The sequence below is a fragment of the Impatiens glandulifera genome, chromosome 5, assembly GCF_907164915.1.
Source record: "Impatiens glandulifera chromosome 5, dImpGla2.1, whole genome shotgun sequence".
NCBI classification, from domain to species: Eukaryota; Viridiplantae; Streptophyta; class Magnoliopsida; order Ericales; family Balsaminaceae; genus Impatiens; species Impatiens glandulifera.
This window is the reverse complement of record NC_061866.1, coordinates 30,630,722-30,649,910: the sequence shown is the minus strand read 5'-3', so window position 1 is coordinate 30,649,910 and position 19,189 is coordinate 30,630,722. Positions and strand designations below refer to the sequence as shown.

Sequence of the window (19,189 nt, the reverse complement as noted above, 5' to 3'; positions counted from 1 at the left end):
TCAGCCCGCGAGTTGTCTCACTACAAATAAAAATAAATATAAATTATTAATAATTCTAAAAAACAAGAGTTCAAGAACATGATCATTAATGTCCCATAATGTTTACCCCCACATTTATATTGTTTTTTTCATCTATTACATTCAGTTTTTTCTATATTATCAATACCCTTCATTTTCTTAAAATACATTCAAATATCAGAATATTCCCTAGACTTTTTAGATGACCCTTTATCAATCTTAGCACTTTCAAATTCATCAACATCCAAATTAATACCTTGACTTTGAGAGGTGTCCATTTTGAAATTGAGTCTGTTATTTAACGGAAAATTAAGTTCAAACTTTCATTGTAAAGTTTCTAGAACTGAAACCAAGTTTGAATCCACAAACCTTTGAAGGCGAGAACGAAAAGATGAATGGCGAAACAAATAAGTAGTCGGTGGCCAATGGACGTCGTATTGAGTACTGACTGCTGCAGTCTGGAACCAAGAATCCACGAACCTTTGAAGGCGAGATCGAAGAAAAGAAAGGCGGAATAAATAAGTAGTTGGCGGTCGATGGGCGAAGTATTGAATATTGATTGATGTAGTGCTGATAGGGAGAGAAAAAAATTAGGGCTATGCGGCATATGCCTTAACTATAAGGCTATAAATCAGATTAGATTTTTTTTGCCAAACTGTGGGGGCAACCAAAGCCCGACCCTCCTAGGCCCACGACCCGAACGGGCTAGTCTGTGTAGGCCCACTTCCAAATGGGTTGTTAATATTTCAATACAACCCATCTAAATTGTTTGGCGGGGCGGGCCAACCCAACGAGCCTAACCCAAATTAACAGCTCTATTTTTTCAAAAAAAAAAATTGACGGCTCTTAATGTAGGTTTTATTAGGTTCTCTTATTAGTTTTTCAATGAAAATGAAAAAAAATGTATTTAAGAGACCTTCATAGCATCACCATTTATTATTTTATTTTTATTGAAAGATGTCTAATATTAACCCAACATAAAATATCAAAGTACGAACTTCATTATAACTAATTTATCCCTAAAAATAAAAAAACAAGCAAACACAATGAGCCTAAACAAATTGTTTTATCTGAAGATATAGGAGTTAGTACTTTTTTTTCTCATAATAATTAATCCACTAAATACTAACTAATAAATAAGAAAACATAAAATGAGAAGTATATATATTACTAGAAATTAGATTAACTTATTTATCTACTATATCAATGACATCTCTATATGACTTAATTAGACTTATTAGTTTCATGGATTTGTAAACATTTAGTTAGAAAAAATCATTTCATGTAACATATTATATATAATTCTCATTTATATCATGAAAAGAGGTACATTTACTTGTCAAAGGAAAAAAGTAAAGCATTTTTATTACATAAGTTAAACTTATAAAAGATTACAAAACAAATGAAGAGACTATGGCTTAAGCCAATTTTGGTAGCTAATAGCTACCTACATCTCTTCTCACATTCTAATTGAACAGAAATATTTAAATAAATGTCACAACTCAGCATCTATGCAAAAGTTGTATTAACTCTATTCTAAAATATATATTCGAGATTGCTCAATCTCTTAATTATTTATTTAAATCCAGTAAGGCATCGGCTTCTTCAAACCCTTGACGATTCCACATAACTCGACGAAATCCCATATGTTGTATTCGTCTCTAAGAGACAACTCGGGCGAGAGTACGCTCACGTAAAATTGTTGCCCGAGATATTGCCTGTCAATTTGCATTGACCTCACATTCCACATTCCAGCGTTGTCGAATGTTAAAAGGATTGCTGCCCACGATTTTGGATAAACGTGAATAGTATACCTACTAACCGTATCCACCAAGTTGTAATTCTTCCTCTTTTCCGGACTCCACTTCCCCGGTTCGATTCTATAAAGTATGCACCGTTAATTTCAACAGCATATATAGGGTATAAATAAACAAACACTAGTTTAAAGAAAAACAAAAAAGTATTTGAAGATAAAGATGTGTTTCTTGTAAATGTTTTTGTTCGTGCTTATGTTTAAATTTTGCTTACCCGACCGGAAAGAATGAGAACCCGTGGAGATGCCACGAATGAATGCTAGTCTCGTGATTCTCGAATACGATCTCTACGAAATTCCTCCATGTGGCGTTTACGACATTGGGGGCAACCTTTATTTTTTCCTTATCCGATGGAGGATTGTCTCCCATTAGGTCATACTTGAAAACCTTATCCGCCTTTCCGAAATACTCGGCAAGCTTCAACGGGGTCGGTCCATCTACGTGAGATATCCCGTTGACAGTGAACTTCAACTTCCCGTCAGAAGTTCCATACGAATTCACCACCTTAATGGTTCTTGTGATGGGTATTTTTCCATAATGGTACGATCCCTGAGGATTAGGCCTGGCTGCGCTAGCCGTCAGGTTCCATCTGAAGCTGCGGAACTGGTTAACCGACCATGCGACGCCAGCCGAGCCTCCAGGTGGCCCTGGTGGCAATTTCTCCGAAGCCGGGGCTCCATTTCCATTCTCGTAACGTATTGTAGCGTTTGCGGTTAAAACTTTCTTGCTAAACCGGGTAGAAGCGACAACGTAGTAATCCCTGGGCGACTTATTAGCCGTTACAAGAACCGAGTAGCATTGACCTAAATGGAGATCTAGAGAATCATAACTATTTTGGATGGTGTGGGAGCCTTCGAGCTCAACTAGCTTCATGTCGTGCCCTTGGATTCGGAAGTTGATGGAGTGCTTCGATCCTATGTTGCACATCCTATAACGATATGTCTTCCCCGGCTTCATCGTGTACATCGGTTGGTTTCCCTTGCTACTACCCGTCTTACCGTTGATGAGGATTCCATCCACGTGGGGTAGGGTTTTGCCACCGTCTACGTGCTTTTTCAACTCTTTATGGTTTTGGAGAAACCAATCACCAATGAGGAAAACATAGTCGTCCTCCGGTTCATCGAATGGAACCGGGATCAAGAGACGACTATACACGGTGATAGGACCCATCCCCCCGGCAGCCCTATGTAGGGCAGTGGTAGGATAGTAGAAGTAAGTTCCTATTTGATCCTTAACCTAATACACATAAACAAGTATAAAGAAGTAGGTATATTTTAATGTTAGAAAGTATACATATCTAAGTTGGTTAAGCCTGAATAAAAATACATATATACCTGAAAATGATAGGTATAATTGGTACCCGCGGGGATGGGACACATAGTACCTAATGTCCCATCCTGCCACGAATTCTTCCTTTGTTGAATACCGTGCCACGATAGTAGGAATGGCTCGTCGAGCTGGTTAAAAACATTAACGACAATATTGTTGTTGGAAGTACAATTGATCTTGGGACCGGGAAATTGGTCGTTGATGAGAATTACTTGTTGGGGGACTCCGAGGGGTGATCGGGTGCCATAAGTTACATGCCATGTATAAAACAAGTAAGGGTCTTCTGCCCTAGCTAGACCTGCTAGAAAAGCAAGAATGCAAGTAAACGTGAAGAAGAGTAGAGTAGAAGTCGACATTCTCGACCCACCGTTAGTGGACATCATGTTGATAGATCAATTATGGTGGATGATTTTCTACTTGCTTTGTTATTGTTGTTTCTTATTCCCCTTCATATAGAAGTGTTTGAGAACGAGAAAAGGAAGCAATGATTTTCTTTCTCTCCCTTTCACCTCCGCAATAAACTCATTTTGTTCCCTTGTTCTTTGGAATTCAATTACTTTCTCAACCACTCATGTCTTCTTTAATTAATCTTTACCATTCTTTTATCTCTTGGTCCTAAAATAGAAGTACCAATCTTAGAAGATAGAGAGAAAAGGTGAAGAGAGAGAATCAAATAAAACAAATTTTCTATATTAGTCAAGACTAAGTTTTTTCTTCTTAATAATATAAATAATAGTTGCTTTCATTTCAACTTTTAGCTTGCATTCTGTATAAACTTTTTATTTTTGACTAATTTTTTTTATAATTTATATCATTTAATTTGCAAAATGTATCTTATTTGAGAACAATAATGAATGTTTGAGTGTATTTATGATGCTTCAAACATCTGCAACACATTTGTCGACAAACTCTATATAAAGTATGTTTGTTGTATGTGATGAAATCACAAGCTATAGTTTATTTTCAAAGAGTTTGAACTTTAGTTTTTTTTTTTATAAACTTATATGGTTTTAAAAACAAAATAAAACACAAAATATATATTGTTTGGCTTATGTTTGAATACGAGTGACTGAAGAGGTTTGAACAATATTTTAAGTGTTAGATTAGTTGGATATTGGATATTACCATTTTGGTTAATGGTTACTGGTTCAAACTTTAGAACTCTAGCGGGTTAGATTAGGAGTTCTTTACTTGGTATATTTTAAACTATTCTCTTCCTAATCAAATTCTAGGATAGCAACTTCTTAGCAGAGCATATCCTATGTTACCAAATTTCTCTACTATACTTGATTAACCTCTATGGGAGGGAACATGGGAGCAGAGATATTTGGTAGAGGATCAAATTTCACTTCCTAGGGTAGCGCCAAGTTGAATTCGGGACGGTTGTTCAATATCCATTTATAATAAAAAAAAAATGATTAGAGTCGTCACAAAATTACATTATTATTATTAATAATAATAATAATAATAATAATGAAGTAATTAAAACACAAAATAAAAACAAGCACTTGCCCAACAATTTATCATGCTCATAATTTTGAGAAAGCAATTAATTCTAGACATAATTCAAAGACTTTCCCTAATGAATGTTAGAAATCATCTTAATAAAGCATTATAATGGATAAGAATTTGAAGATTATAAACATTGTAATTCATGATTACCCAAATTTAAATTTGTTATATTGATTCTCAATCCAAACTTCACAATAAATAGTCAAGTACTTCGGCATCACCAAATAATCTCACTTATACTTCACAAGAAACTATATATACCAACACTACCAAAAATTATAAGACTCAAACTTAAAAACCAAAGAAAAATAGCTGGTTACACGCAAAGACGACAATTAAAAACCACACCAACAAACACCAAGCCGATCTAAATGGATTGGAATGAATTTTCCCACTTTTGACCTGAGATCGGGGTAGGGTTGATAATTTTTTTGCCTGTTCCAATCCTCATCCTGAATAGATATAATTAAAATAATGTAATTGTTTATATAAATATTTTAAATTATTATAGGAATAAATATATTTATACTATAACTTTTAACATAAAAAATAGAAATGAAAATTTTCACAACTATTCAAATTTTAGTCTCTTTAGCTCAAAATAAGTGATTGAAATCGTGTTAATAAAAAATTATCACAATTTTATCTACAGTCCTTCACTTATCAAACTAGTTTTTAATTTAAAAAATTCAAGCAAATATTTTATTTATTATTGAAATAAGTGTTTTTTATAAATTATTAATTTCTTTATTCTAATAATATTTCTTAGATAGCGAATCAAATAAAGTTATGCACTTAGGTCATCTCCAATCTAAATACTTATTCTCAAACTAAAATACAGTAAATATCTCATTAAACAGTAATTCATCTCCAACTCAAAAACTGAAACTCAAATTCACAGAATATTCCTTTTTATAATAATTTTTATTTTTTTCAATATTATCTATATATTTATCTAAAATTACAAATTAAACCCATAACTTTACAACAACTTATTAATTACTTTTAAATTTTTGTTAAATTAATATTTTTTTAATAAAATTAATTATAAATTAATAATTTATACAACTGCATAAAAAAATTAAACATTATTAAATAAACAGAAATTACATTTTACAAGAAAAAAAATACAACAAAACAAACCTTATTAAAACATACTTTCCACACATAAAATAGATGATTTTTTCGGTTTTTCTACATGTTTTATTTTATTAAAATTGTTTTCATTATTTATTATTTTTTTTATCAATATTGTTTATTATTATAAATTTATAATACATAAAAAATATAAAATATAAATATAAACAAATTTAAATATAAATATAAACAAATTTAAATATAAATTAATCATATAAACAAATTAAAATTATCATTAATTAAACATGTATATAAATTAAAATATAAATAAATTATAAAATAAATAAAACATTTAAAGAAATTAAAATATATAAAAATTAAAATATAAATAAGTTATATAAATTAATTAAAAACGAACTAAAAGGACTGAAATGAAAGTTTTGAAAAAAATTTAGTATGTGAACAGTGTCCCTACATATTTAGGTTTGGAGGAGAGAGATTTTGCAGGAAACCAAAAATGTAGTTGAGTTTGCAGGTAGGTTGGAGGGTTAAAACCTATAATGGAGTTGAGTTTGCAGGTGGGTTGGAGATGATCTTATTAGAAAGTATACTTACCTATTTAAATATAGAGAAATGACTGGAAGAGGAAATTACATGGCTAATTTGATTCAATGAGAAATTAAAAAAAAAAATTCTCTCTCTTCTCTCTCTCCTCACTCTTTATCATTTTTGCAGTCAGTGATGTGGTCACACGTCATTCACTCCCTCATTCTTTCTCAAATTCTCTTCCCCTATCACTTCTCTTAAATAAATGTATAAAGTATAGAGACTATAATATATAAGTAATTGATAGATATTGTATATATTGATGAGACAATTAATCCATTAATAAAAGATAAGTTATTTTTTTCTTTAGCACTAATTCTCTATTCTTCTTCCTCTTTCTTGAATACTTTGAGATTTGTTAACTTGTTCGATTGATCGATCATCCGCAATTTGTTTCTACGTGGCATCAAAGCCTACGATTAACCACACTTCAGATTTACCAATCACTCAAGGAGGAACGATAATTACTCAATGATCAATGGATCAAAACCCTAATTCGATCCCAGAAGAAATAACTTATGATTCTTCAATAATTGCTCTTCACAGATCCTATATTTTGCATGGAGGAGAAGCATCCTCGGCCATTTTGACCACTACGGTTCTCACGAGAATGAATTATTTTGAGTGGAATACTAGAATCCGTTTTGGACTTCTAGATAAGATGAAGACATGCTTCATTGATGGTTCTTGTAAGATACCTATTGATTCAAAAAAATGTACTTTGAAGAATAGTGGATGCGATTGTGAGAATCTGAATTATGAATACACGATCGACAAGAGAAACAAAGTACACTTTTAAAGTACTCTTACTATTAAGTCAAAATAGTTAATCAACTATTAGTGTTAATGAATAAGAACTTAATTGTGTTTATTTAATCTTGTGTAGATTAAAAAAAGCCGGAAAGAAAATATTGCCCGATATTTTTGCAAACTTCGGATTTTTATATACAGAGACGCATTCGGTAGTTTATATAATCGATTTTTTTATATAAACACGCATTCGGTATTATAAGTCTCCGGTATTTCTCAAAGATCGGCTTTTTACAAACACGTATCTGGTATTCTATAAAAGATCGGTATTTTATGAAGCGCGCCCGACTTATGTGCTCTCCGGTATTACATTGAAGCGTAGCCGGTTATTTATGCATCGGTTTTATATAAGGGACATATCTGGTATTTAGCAGATCGGCATTTTGTAAACACGTATCCGGTATTTTACAAGATTGGTATTTTGTGAAGATGCGTTCGGTATTATATAATCGGTTTATATAATAAGCGCCTCCGGTAGTTTGTGCACGTATTCGATTTTATATCAGTTCGGCATTTTACAAAACCATCCGGTATTTTATGCAAGATCGGCATTTTGTAAACATGCTCCCGGTATTATATAGCATCGGTGTTATATAAGAAGCACGTCTGATATTTTATTGAAATCTGTTTTTCAATAAAATCGGTGTTACATTGGAGCGCGTATGGTACTTTACCATTTCGGTGCTACATTAGAACGCTTCTAGTATTATCAGAAGACATCTTTACATGTCTCCAGTATTTTTTTTCCATATTTGTGCAAAGACTGATGAAGATCTTTTGGCAGCAGTAGAGTTATGTTAAAAGAACCAAAGACAAGTCAAAATTTCTGAGATATACGTTCCTCGAAAATCATAATTCCATTAATGAACATCTTGACTTATTATCATCCAAGTATAGACAAGATCAAAGGGGATCCTCCCTGATATACTTTTTTGGAACTCAACCAATCAAGATTAAGACAGATGTATTATGAAGCAGATAAATTCGTTGAGCAAAAAGTATGTCCGTTGACATCTGCCTACTTAAGAAGACCAAGGACAACTTGCTTAACAATCTGATTTTACCTTTGAGACAACAAGATTTATGAATCCTTGAACTATCAATTGTTATTCACAATTCTCTCAAGCTCTCAAAGTTCCACAAGCCTTAAAGTGTGTTAGAGTGTTAAAAGTGTATTATAATAATAGTTATTCTGTGTGAGTTGGTTAACATTGTAAGTTGACAGAATCTATTTTTGCTCAACAAAGTGAGTGTGCTAGGAGTTCGAAAACAGGCAGTAAATAAGTCTTAGTTGTTCGATTGGGTTTATACAAGTGTTGTATTTAATTAAATCTTCTAGTGAATATCCTTCTCAAGGTTGAGAAGAAGGGGTGACATAGGAGCTTTTACTCCGAACATCCATAAACATCTTATGTGTCTTGTGTTCCTTTCTATCGCATCATTCTAATCATGTTGTATTGCTTCAAGTCGAAACAAACATTTCCGCACTTGAACTATGTTCAAGAGTTTGTGAGGACTTGCGAAGAATAGAAACAGATATTAACTTCTAACAGATTTAATATCAAACGAAGTATATGTAAGCGTTCAACATAGTCAGACCCTAGTCTCTATTGTTGATCCCGATCCTAACACTTACACAATACCAGTTAAGAAAAAACTATTTATACAATTCAACAAGGTAACATAAATTTGGAAGAATGCTACTTTAGAATTAAACTTTATTGGGATGAACTTTTGCATCTAGAACTACAAAGAAAGTATGATTACAATAAGAATAGTAAGAATTGTGTTGAATGTAGATTGGAAAAGGGAGTGAACATTGATCATTAAAAGAATAATCTATCCCTCTTTTTACTCGGTCTAGATGATTTTTCTAAAAACATTTAAGTACTCAATTCTGATGATGGATCATTTATCAATCGTCTACAAATTTTTTTGTTAAACTTAATGTGGTGTAACCTCTACCATATTGATTATATATTATTAGAATCTTAACAATCAATTAAATTTATTCTTAAATCAATTATGCGCAAAGCGTTAAAATTCTCATATTGATTAACAAGATTTTTGTAGTTGTTTTCTAGTATATATATTAAGGCTTTATAATACAAGCCTAAGTATCAAAATAATAATAAAATACTATCTCTCTCAAAGTCTCTCTTCAAAATATTTTAACATTTAGTGTCAGAGTCTTCAGGTTTTCCAATCAATAAAGTCTTCTACTAATCTATCCAATCCTACAAGTTTCTTTCAATCCATCAAAGCCTTCTATCAATCTATCTAGATTCATGGCCTCAACAAATATCAACCATATCATTCCAGAATTTAACGACGAATACAACAATTTCTGGTATATAAATATGAAGACTATTTTTTGATCACTTAACCAATGGGAGATTATGGAGAATGGAGTGAATGAGCTATAGTAATAAACCAAACTCAATAAATTCAACCTGAAGGAACCAAAGAGGTCCCGACAAGCCAACGCAAACGCTTTTTCAATCCATTTATTTGGAAAATGCTTTTTGTAATATAAATCTGGAGGAGGTATGCTGCAAACATTAACATCATAAACTTTTCAAGAAAATGGGAAGAAATCCAAGAGTGGATGAATAATAAAACAAAAGGAATATCATTCTATATAAGTATGCTGAAATGCCTTTGGAGTAGTAATCTACAATATTTGGAAAGAAATAAATTCAAGAAATCATAGTGGAAGAAATAGAACTACTGAAGATATTTAGAGAGATATAACTTTAGATAGAAACTCACTTATTCAATCCTGGAGAGGAATCGAAAGGAATGAAGAGAATAGAAAGCTCTGCCAGATATGAGATATTTCGTTTGAGAAAGTCACAACTAGAATCAAAGTAAAAACGCTATAGGCGTTAATTGATTGTTGTTGTTGTCTGTAATTCAATTATTGTTTCATTGTCAAATCTAGAAATTGTCTAGATCCAATCTTAAACTTTTGTATTTTTTCCCTCTTTTGGGTTTTTTAATAAAATGGCACTAAGTTGTTTTCCCAAAAAAATGCTTTTTCAATCCTCCAAAGAGAAGTCACTAAAACAATCTTTCTCATAATCATGTGTGTCGATACAACCAAAGAGGCGTGAGAGATCTTGCATAGTGAATTTCAAGGAGATGTGAAAGTGAGAGAAATTAAGCTACAATCACTACTCAGAGAATTTGAAAATATCAAAATAAATGAGACAAAGACTCTCATGGAGTTCTCGACCAAAATTTTTATTTAGTCAACTAGATAAAATCTCACGGTGACGAAGTCACATACTAGAGAGTTGTGCAAAAGATTCTCATATGTCTTATAGAGAAATACGATATCATCATAACCGTCATTAAGAAACAAAGGATTTGTCAACACTCACAGTTCAAGAAGTGAAGTCGTCCTTAGAATTATTGAGCAACAATTGTCTAGACACTCTGAAAAGCCAATAGATAAAGAGTTCATTTCAGTCAAAGTTCAATACTAGCAAAACGAACAAGATGATAATTCGAGTTCTAACTAGTCAAAAGGTGGAAGATATTCAAGAGCATAACGTGGAAGTAGCTCAAAAGCAAGAGAAAATAAAACTCATCAAATTGTAATAACTGTAATAAGCCAAACCACTTTGAGAATGATTGTTGGTTCAAAGGTAAATCTATATGCAACAAATGTCATTGATTTGGTCACCTCGTCAAAGATTGCCGAAATGGAAATACTCATCAAGCAAGTCAGGATTAGGCAAATAAAACAGCCCAGAAGACACACAATACATTCTATGTGTGTCACATAACTAGTAACAAGGAGATAGGAGAATGGTTATTAAACAATGGATGTAGTAACCACATGATGACAACCTTAGAAATCTTTTCTAAGCTCGAAAAAAGATTCAATGTCACTATTCAATTCGGGAATGGAGAGTAAGTGATATCAAAAGGAATTGGAAGGAACTCCATCAAGACAAAGGAAAGAGCGAGTTGTATTAACAATTTATTATGTGTGTCGAGTTTGATCCAAAATTTACTCATCCTTAGACAATTGGTGGGAGATGAGTATAAGCTTTACTTCATAACAATAAGTGTATTTTGATAGAAGATAAGTCAAATGTGTTCATTAAGATCGAAACGGTCTATCAAATTTTCTCTCTCAACATCAGTTATGCTGATTTAAAAGCTCATCGAGTTTCTATCTCGAATAATTGAACCTCAATATTATGGAATCAACGACTTGGACATCTCAACTTTCAAAGTCTCAAGGAGTTTTCTGACAAAAGTATGTTGCAAAAGACTTTCTCGCATTGAATAAAACTAACACGTATGTGAAGGATGTGCATTCGGAAAGCAACATCAACTCCCTTTCTCTATAGGAGTATCATGGAGAGCTAAAGAAAAATTGGAACTTGTCCACACTGATGTTTGCGGACCAATGGACTCCCTTTCCATGCTCAAAATATGTATTTTGTTCTATTCATTGATGACTATACTCTTGTATGACTTGGGTTTATTTTATGAGATAAAAATCCGAAGTACTTACAATATTCAAAAAGTTCAAGAATCTCGTTAAAACACATAGTGGATACTTTATCAAAACTCTATAAAGTGATAGAGGCAAGGAATATATACATTTCTAAGGAATTTCACAAGTTTTATGAAGGCGAATGAGTACAATAACAATTAACAGTAAGGTACACTCCTCAATAATACAGTGTTATTGAGAGAAAAATCAGACGATCATTGAAATGAAAAAATCAATGATTCACAAGAAAGGTTTACCCAAAACCTTTTAGGCTGAAGCAATTTATAGTGTCGTTTACCTATCCAATCGATGTCCAACAACAACCCTACTAAATAACACTCTGTTTGAAACATTGAGTAGTAGAAAACCATCGGTGAAGCATCTCAAAGTATTCAGAAGTATGTGTTATTCTTTATTTCCAAAAGTGAAACGAAGTAAACTTGACGAATCAAGCGAAAGATGTATTTTTGTTGCTTGTGGTACCATGAGTAAATACTATAGACTATTTAACCTAAGAGAAGGTCAATTTATTATCAGACGAGATGTTTAAGTTGATGAAAATTCTTTGTAGAATTGGGAAGAAAACAAAGTTGATAAAAATGACGTTCTAATCATCATTGACAATGATGAACATATTTTAGTAATGTCAAGTACAGCAGATCCAAGCTTAGATCAACTCAATAAAGAAAGTCGTAACTCAAATCTTCTGACTTCATCAGACTCATTATCCCCGAGCTTAACTCTAAAGAGGTATAGGTCAATAAAAAAAATATATGTTACATGAAACTATTGTTCAGTTGAGCCTAAAATCATTGAAGAAGTAATCAAAGATTAATCATGGAGAAAAACAATGGAGGAGGAAATCCATGTGATCACAAACAATCAGACATGTAAGCTCGTTGACAAGAAAATCGACAAAGAATGCATAGGTATCAAATGGATCTACAAAGTCAAACATAACACGGATAGATTCATTCAAAGGAATAAAGCAAGACTTGTTAGGAAAGGTTATTCTCAAAATCTAGGAATTGACTACGGGGAGACAGTTGTCCTAGTAACTTGGATAGACACAATCTGAGCTATAAATGCACTCGCATCCAACAAAGGATAGAAGTTTTATCAACTCGATGTCAAGTCAAAATTCCTTAATAGAGAACTAAAAGAAAAGTGTATGTAGATCAACCTCAAGACTTCATTCGTAAAGGAAAAAATATAAGGTCTACAAGCTTCAAAAAGCGTTATACAAACTAAAACAAGCTCCTCGCATTTAGTATAGTGAGATTGACAACTACTTCAATCGAACATGATTCGAGAGGAGTAAGACTGAAGCAACCTTGTATGTCAAAAGACAAGGTATAGATATTTTTATAGTCACTATGTATGTTAATGATTTGATTTTCACTAGAAACAATAAGAAGATGATCGAAGAGTTTAAAGATGACATGACTTAAAAGTATGAAATGAGCGATATGGGTTTATTTCGACATTTCTTGGGAATGGAGATCTATCAAGAAGAAGATACAGTCTTTATCTTTTAAAAGATGTTTACATAAAAGATTTTAAAGAAATTCAACATGTTCATATAATCCCGTCTCTACACCACTCATTATGGGGTGAAATTAAAGAAAGAAGATGGAGGAAAAGTAGTAGGTGTCACTCATTACTGTAGCCTCATCGGTAAATTACTATATCTTAAAATAACCCGACATAATATCATGTATGTTGCAAGCTTTCTTTCAAGATTTATGTAGAGACCAAACCATTTCTACACCGGTACATCAAAACATATCTTATGCTATATCCAAGGAACAACCAACCTCAGTCTGAGATTTTAGAAAAATCACACACTTAACCTTGTCGGTTATTGTGACAGGGATTTTGGTGGATCCTTAGATGATATGAAAAGCACATCGGGATACTACTTTTTGTTTGGGTTCAACGATGTTTTTATGGTTATCCAAGTAACAACAAATTTTTGCACAATCATCCATTGAAGTCGAGTATATCTCAGCATTGTTGAGTTATGGAGCCTACACTTATAATAAACTCTACATTGTTAATTAGAGTTTATTGGGTTTATCTTTTTTTGGTTTTGGGCTTGGGCCTGACCAAAGTTATTTAGGTTTATTACCTGAATGTTTACCCTATAAATATGTAATTATTAAGGGTTTACATTGTGTAGATAGAATTCTAGAGAGATAAAGTGTGAGGCAAAAACTCTATATTCATTCTTCTTCTTCATAGTAAATCTGGTGGTGGCTGAAGTGGATGTAGCTCAATTTGAGTGAACCACTATAAATCTGTGTGTTCTTGTGTTCTTCTTTCTGGTGTTTTTACAGATTGTTTTCAAGCTGGTAGGATTTAGGAGATACAAATCCTAACAACTGGTATCAGAGCAGATAGGCTAGATCTGAGAATTGGAAACAATGGCAAGTGAGAACAGTATAGGACATGGGATTGGAAGATTTGATGGGACAGATTATGCCTTCTGGAGAATGCAGATTGAAGATTATCTCTATGGAAAGAAGCTTCATGTTCCTTTGAGTGAGAAACCAGAGAAGATGGATGAAGCTGAATGGAAACTCCTTGATAGACAGGTTTTAGGAGTTGTCCGATTGACGCTAGCCAAGACGGTTGCTCACAATGTAGCAAAGGAGAAGACCACCATGGGTCTGATGAAAGCTCTTTCTGATATGTATGAGAAACCATCTGCTAACAACAAGGTACAGTTAATGAAAAGACTCTTTTACTTAAGAATGATTGATGGTACTTCTGTCACTACTCATTTGAATGAATTCAATACAATTGTGAATCAATTGCTATCTGTTGAGATTGATTTTGGGGATGAAGTTAGTGCCCTGATTTTGTTAGCATCTCTACCAAATAGTTGGGAACCTATGAGGGCAGCAATTAGTAATTCAGTTGGAAATGCTAAACTGAAATTTGTTGAAGTTAGAGATCGTATTCTTGCTGAAGAGGTTCGTAAAATTGATTCTGGTGAAACATTCAAAGGTTCTGCTCTGAATGTGGAAAACAGGGGAAGAGGTAATGATAGAAATTTCAACCGAGGTAAGAGCAGATCTAGGTCAAGGAGCAGGAGGAGTCAGTCCAAGTCTGGGAGGACATTTGAGTGTTGGAATTGTGGTAAACAGGGTCATCTGAAGAGGAACTGCAAAGCACCGAAGAAAAACGGTGATGATAAAAATGATGCAGCCAACGTTGTTACAGAATCTGTCACTGATGCGTTACTTCTGTCTGTTGATAGCCCGATAGATTCATGGGTTTTGGACTTAGGAGCGTCTTTCCACACCACTGCTCACAAAGAATTAATGGAGAATTATGTGGCTGAAAACTGTGGGAAAGTTTATCTCGCAGATGGTGAGTCACTGGATATTGTTGGCATTAGTGACATCAAATTGAAGATGGCAAATGGTTCTATTTGGAAGATTAATAAGGTGAGACACATTCCAGGTTTAATGCGCAATTTGATCTCTGTTACACAACTTGATGAAGAAGGTCACAATTTCAGTTGTGGAAATGGTGCATGGAAGGTGACTAAAGGAGCAATTGTTGTTGCTCGAGGTCACAAAACTGGAACGTTATACACGACTTCAACTTGCAGAGAAACAGTTGCTGCTGTAATTGATGACTCGAAGAACAGTGAGCTATGGCATTGCAGGTTGGGCCATATGAGCGAAAAAGGGATGAAAATTCTTTTGAAGAATGGACAGATTCCAGAACTGAAGTCTGTTGAAAATCAGTTATGTGAAAACTGCATTCTTGGAAAACAAAAACGGGTAAGTTTCTTAAAAACTAGGAAGGAGCTCAAGAAAGAAAGACTAGAGTTGGTACACACTGATGTGTGGGGACCTGCACCTGTTTCTTCTATTGGAGGATCATACTACTATGTGACTTTTATAGATGATTCAACAAGAAAAGTATGGGTTTACTTTATGAAGCACAAGTCTGAAGTATTTGCTATTTTCAAGAAGTGGAAGGCTTTGGTTGAAAATGAAACAAATCAGAAAGTTAAGTGCTTGAGATCCGACAACGGAGGTGAATATATCAATTCAGATTTCAAAGAGTATTGTGCTGAGAATGGGATCAGTATGGTGAAGACTATTCCCCGAACGCCTCAAGAGAATGGAGTAGCTGAAAGAATGAATCGAACATTGAACGAGCGTGCTAGAAGCATGAGATTGCATGCAGGGCTGCCTAAAACCTTCTGGGCAGAAGCTATTAATATTGCTGCCTATTTGATAAACAGGGGACTCTCTGTTCCTCTTGAATTCAGAATTCCTGAAGAAGCTTGGAGCAATAAAAAGGTAAACCTTTCTTATTTGAAAGTGTTTGGATGTTTATCATATGTTCATATTAATGAATGTGATAGGAGCAAGCTTGATCCAAAGTCTAATAAATGTTTTTTCATTGGTTATGGTGATATCGAGTTTGGTTATCGTTTCTGGGATAATCAAAATCGGAAGATCATTCGTAGCAGAAATGTTATCTTCAATGAACAGGTTCTCTACAAAGATTGTGTTGGGAAGACATCAGGTGGTGATTCCAAGTTGGAAGAGACTTGTACAGTCGATTTGAGAGAATTTTCAGCTGAATATATACCGGTTGTCGAAGAAGAACAATGTGTTGTTGAAGATGAAATCGTTGAGAACGTGGCCCTAGAGGTAAATCAGCAAACACCGGTTATACAGTTGAGAAGATCATCAAGGAATCGAAAACCAGTTGAGAGGTGGTCTCCATCTCTAAACTATACCTTTTTGACAGATAGAGGTGAACATGAATGCTATGAGGAAGCAATACAATCTGATGAATCGGTTAAGTGGGAGTCTGCGATGAAAGATGAGGTGGACTCTTTGATGTTGAATCAGACTTGGGAGCTCACTGAGCTACCAAAGGGAAAGAAAGCACTTCACAACAAATGGATCTTCATGATTAAAGAAGAACATGATAAAACCATGAGGTACAAGGCAAGGTTGGTTGTGAAAGGATTTCAACAGAAAGAAGGTATTGACTACAATGAAATCTTCTCTCCAGTAGTTAAATTGATGACAATTAGAACTATTTTGAGTTTGGTTGTGAAAGAAGACCTTCATCTTCAACAAATAGATGTCAAAAATGTTTTTTTTCATGGTGATCTAGATGAAGAAATTTATATGCGACAACCAGAAGGATTTGAAATCAAAGGAAAAGATGAGCTTGTGTGTAAGCTTCAGAAGAGTCTGTATGGTTTGAAACAGGCTCCAAGGCAATGGTACAAGAAGTTCGATAGCTTCATGAAAGGTAACAATTTTTTGAGGTGTGAAGCTGATCATTGCTGCTATATCAAGAGGTTTGATAAATCGTACATTATTCTTCTTCTCTACGTTAATGACATGTTGATTGCTGGAGCAAGCTTGTATGAGATTAACAAGCTCAAGAAAGAGTTGTCTGAAAAGTTTGCAATGAAAGATTTGGGTGCTGCAAAACAAATCCTTGGGATGAGAATTTTCAGGGATGAAGAAGTTCTCAAGCTTTCACAAGAAGAATATGTGAAGAAAGTTCTTAGCAGGTTCAACTTGTATGATGCAAAACCAGTTACTACCCCCTTAGCTAGTCACTTCAGACTATCTAAAGATCAGTCGCCTTCAACAGAGGAGGAGAAAAATTACATGGCAACTGTTCCTTATGCCTCTGCCATTGGTTGTATTATGTATGCGATGGTTTGCACAAGACCAGACATAGCACATGCAGTGGGAGTTGTTAGCAGATTCATGAGCAATCCGGGTAGACAACATTGGGAAGCAGTAAAGTGGATACTACGATACTTAAGAGGAAGTGCGGGTCTTGCTTTGTGTTTTCGAAAGTCTAATATGGGATTGGAAGGATATGTTGATGCTGACAATGGTGGTGATGTTGATAGTAGGAAGAGCACAACAGGGTTCATTTATACTCTGGGAGGTACTGCAATCAGTTGGGTTTCAAAATTGCAGAATATTGTTGCTCTTTCTAGTTGTGAGGCAGAATATGTTGTTGTGACAAAAACTGCTAAGGAGATGATGTGGTTACAACCTTTTTTGCGAGAATTGGGTCAAGACTACGAGGGAAGTGTGTTGCGATGCGACAGTCAGAGTGCCATTCATTTGGCAAAGAATCTTGTTTATCATGGCAGGACGAAGCATATACAAGTTCGTTGTCATTTCATCCGGTCAGCTTTAGAAGATGGAGTATTAGCTCTTGAGAAGATTCCCGGGAGTGAGAATCCAGCTGATATGTTGACGAAAGCTGTGACAAATGAGAAACTAAAGTTGTGTGCAACTTCAGTTGGTCTTCTTCGTTAAGAAACCGAATGGAAAGCCACTACCGATCGAGAGATGATGAAGTTAGTCTCCAAGTGGGAGATTGTTGAGTTATGGAGCCTACACTTATAATAAACTCTACATTGTTAATTAGAGTTTATTGGGTTTATCTTTTTTTGGTTTTGGGCTTGGGCCTGACCAAAGTTATTTAGGTTTATTACCTGAATGTTTACCCTATAAATATGTAATTATTAAGGGTTTACATGGTGTAGATAGAATTCTAGAGAGATAAAGTGTGAGGCAAAAACTCTGTATTCCTTCTTCTTCTTCATAGTAAATTTGGTGGTGGCTGAAGTGGATGTAGCTCAATTTGAGTGAACCACTATAAATCTGTGTGTTCTTGTGTTCTTCTTTCTGGTGTTTTTACAGATTGTTTTCAAGCTGGTAGGATTTAGGAGATACAAATCCTAACAAGCATCACTAGCCACTTCACAAATAATATAACTTCGAAGAATTTTAGTTGATCTCGGTCATCGTCAGAATGAAAGTCGCAATGTACTACGACAACAATTCTGTAATTGTTATGCCTAAGAACTTAGTTCACCACAACTAAACTCGATGTATAACACTCTATTGAGATAAGTATTTATATTTCTAATTAAATCTTTTATTTATTCTAACTATCTATTATTGTATAGTGTTAAAACAAGTTTAATTTAATTATTAAAGATAATTAAAATTTGATTAGTTAATTGGAAAATCATATAAAGTATAAGGTAACATTATAGTTTTATTTTAATTAAGTTAAACACTATATATGTATATATACATAGTCATGGTCATTAATTCTCTAGCTTGATGAATAAGATTGGCAATCGCTTCTTGTTTTGTAATATCTTTCTTCTCTGTTTTGTTCTTCAATTTCTCTACTCAAATAGATCAATCTCAAATTTGATTCTTGCAACAAACTTCCGCACATAGAATTTTACATGGTATCAGAGCCACTCGACACAACTAGGTTCAAGATTCATAAATCATCTCCAAACAAGAGCATCTACGAGACTGCAAGAACGAAACCCTAATTCAATCCGAGAGAAATTTCCAATCAACTCTTTGGCGATCAACTTTCAGATGGAAGAAAAGAAACATGATAACACTGATCATCTCTACCTACATGGAGGAGAGTCAACCATTTCACATCGATAATCCTTACA

The 19,189-nt window shown here is 33.9% G+C and overlaps 1 pseudogene; it reads right to left on the bottom strand.

Annotated features, from left to right (window-relative positions):
- Window positions 1–1,591: 1,591 nt before the first annotated feature.
- On the bottom strand, window positions 1,592–3,517 carry LOC124939207 (annotated as a pseudogene).
- Between the last annotated feature and the right edge of the window lie 15,672 nt (window positions 3,518–19,189).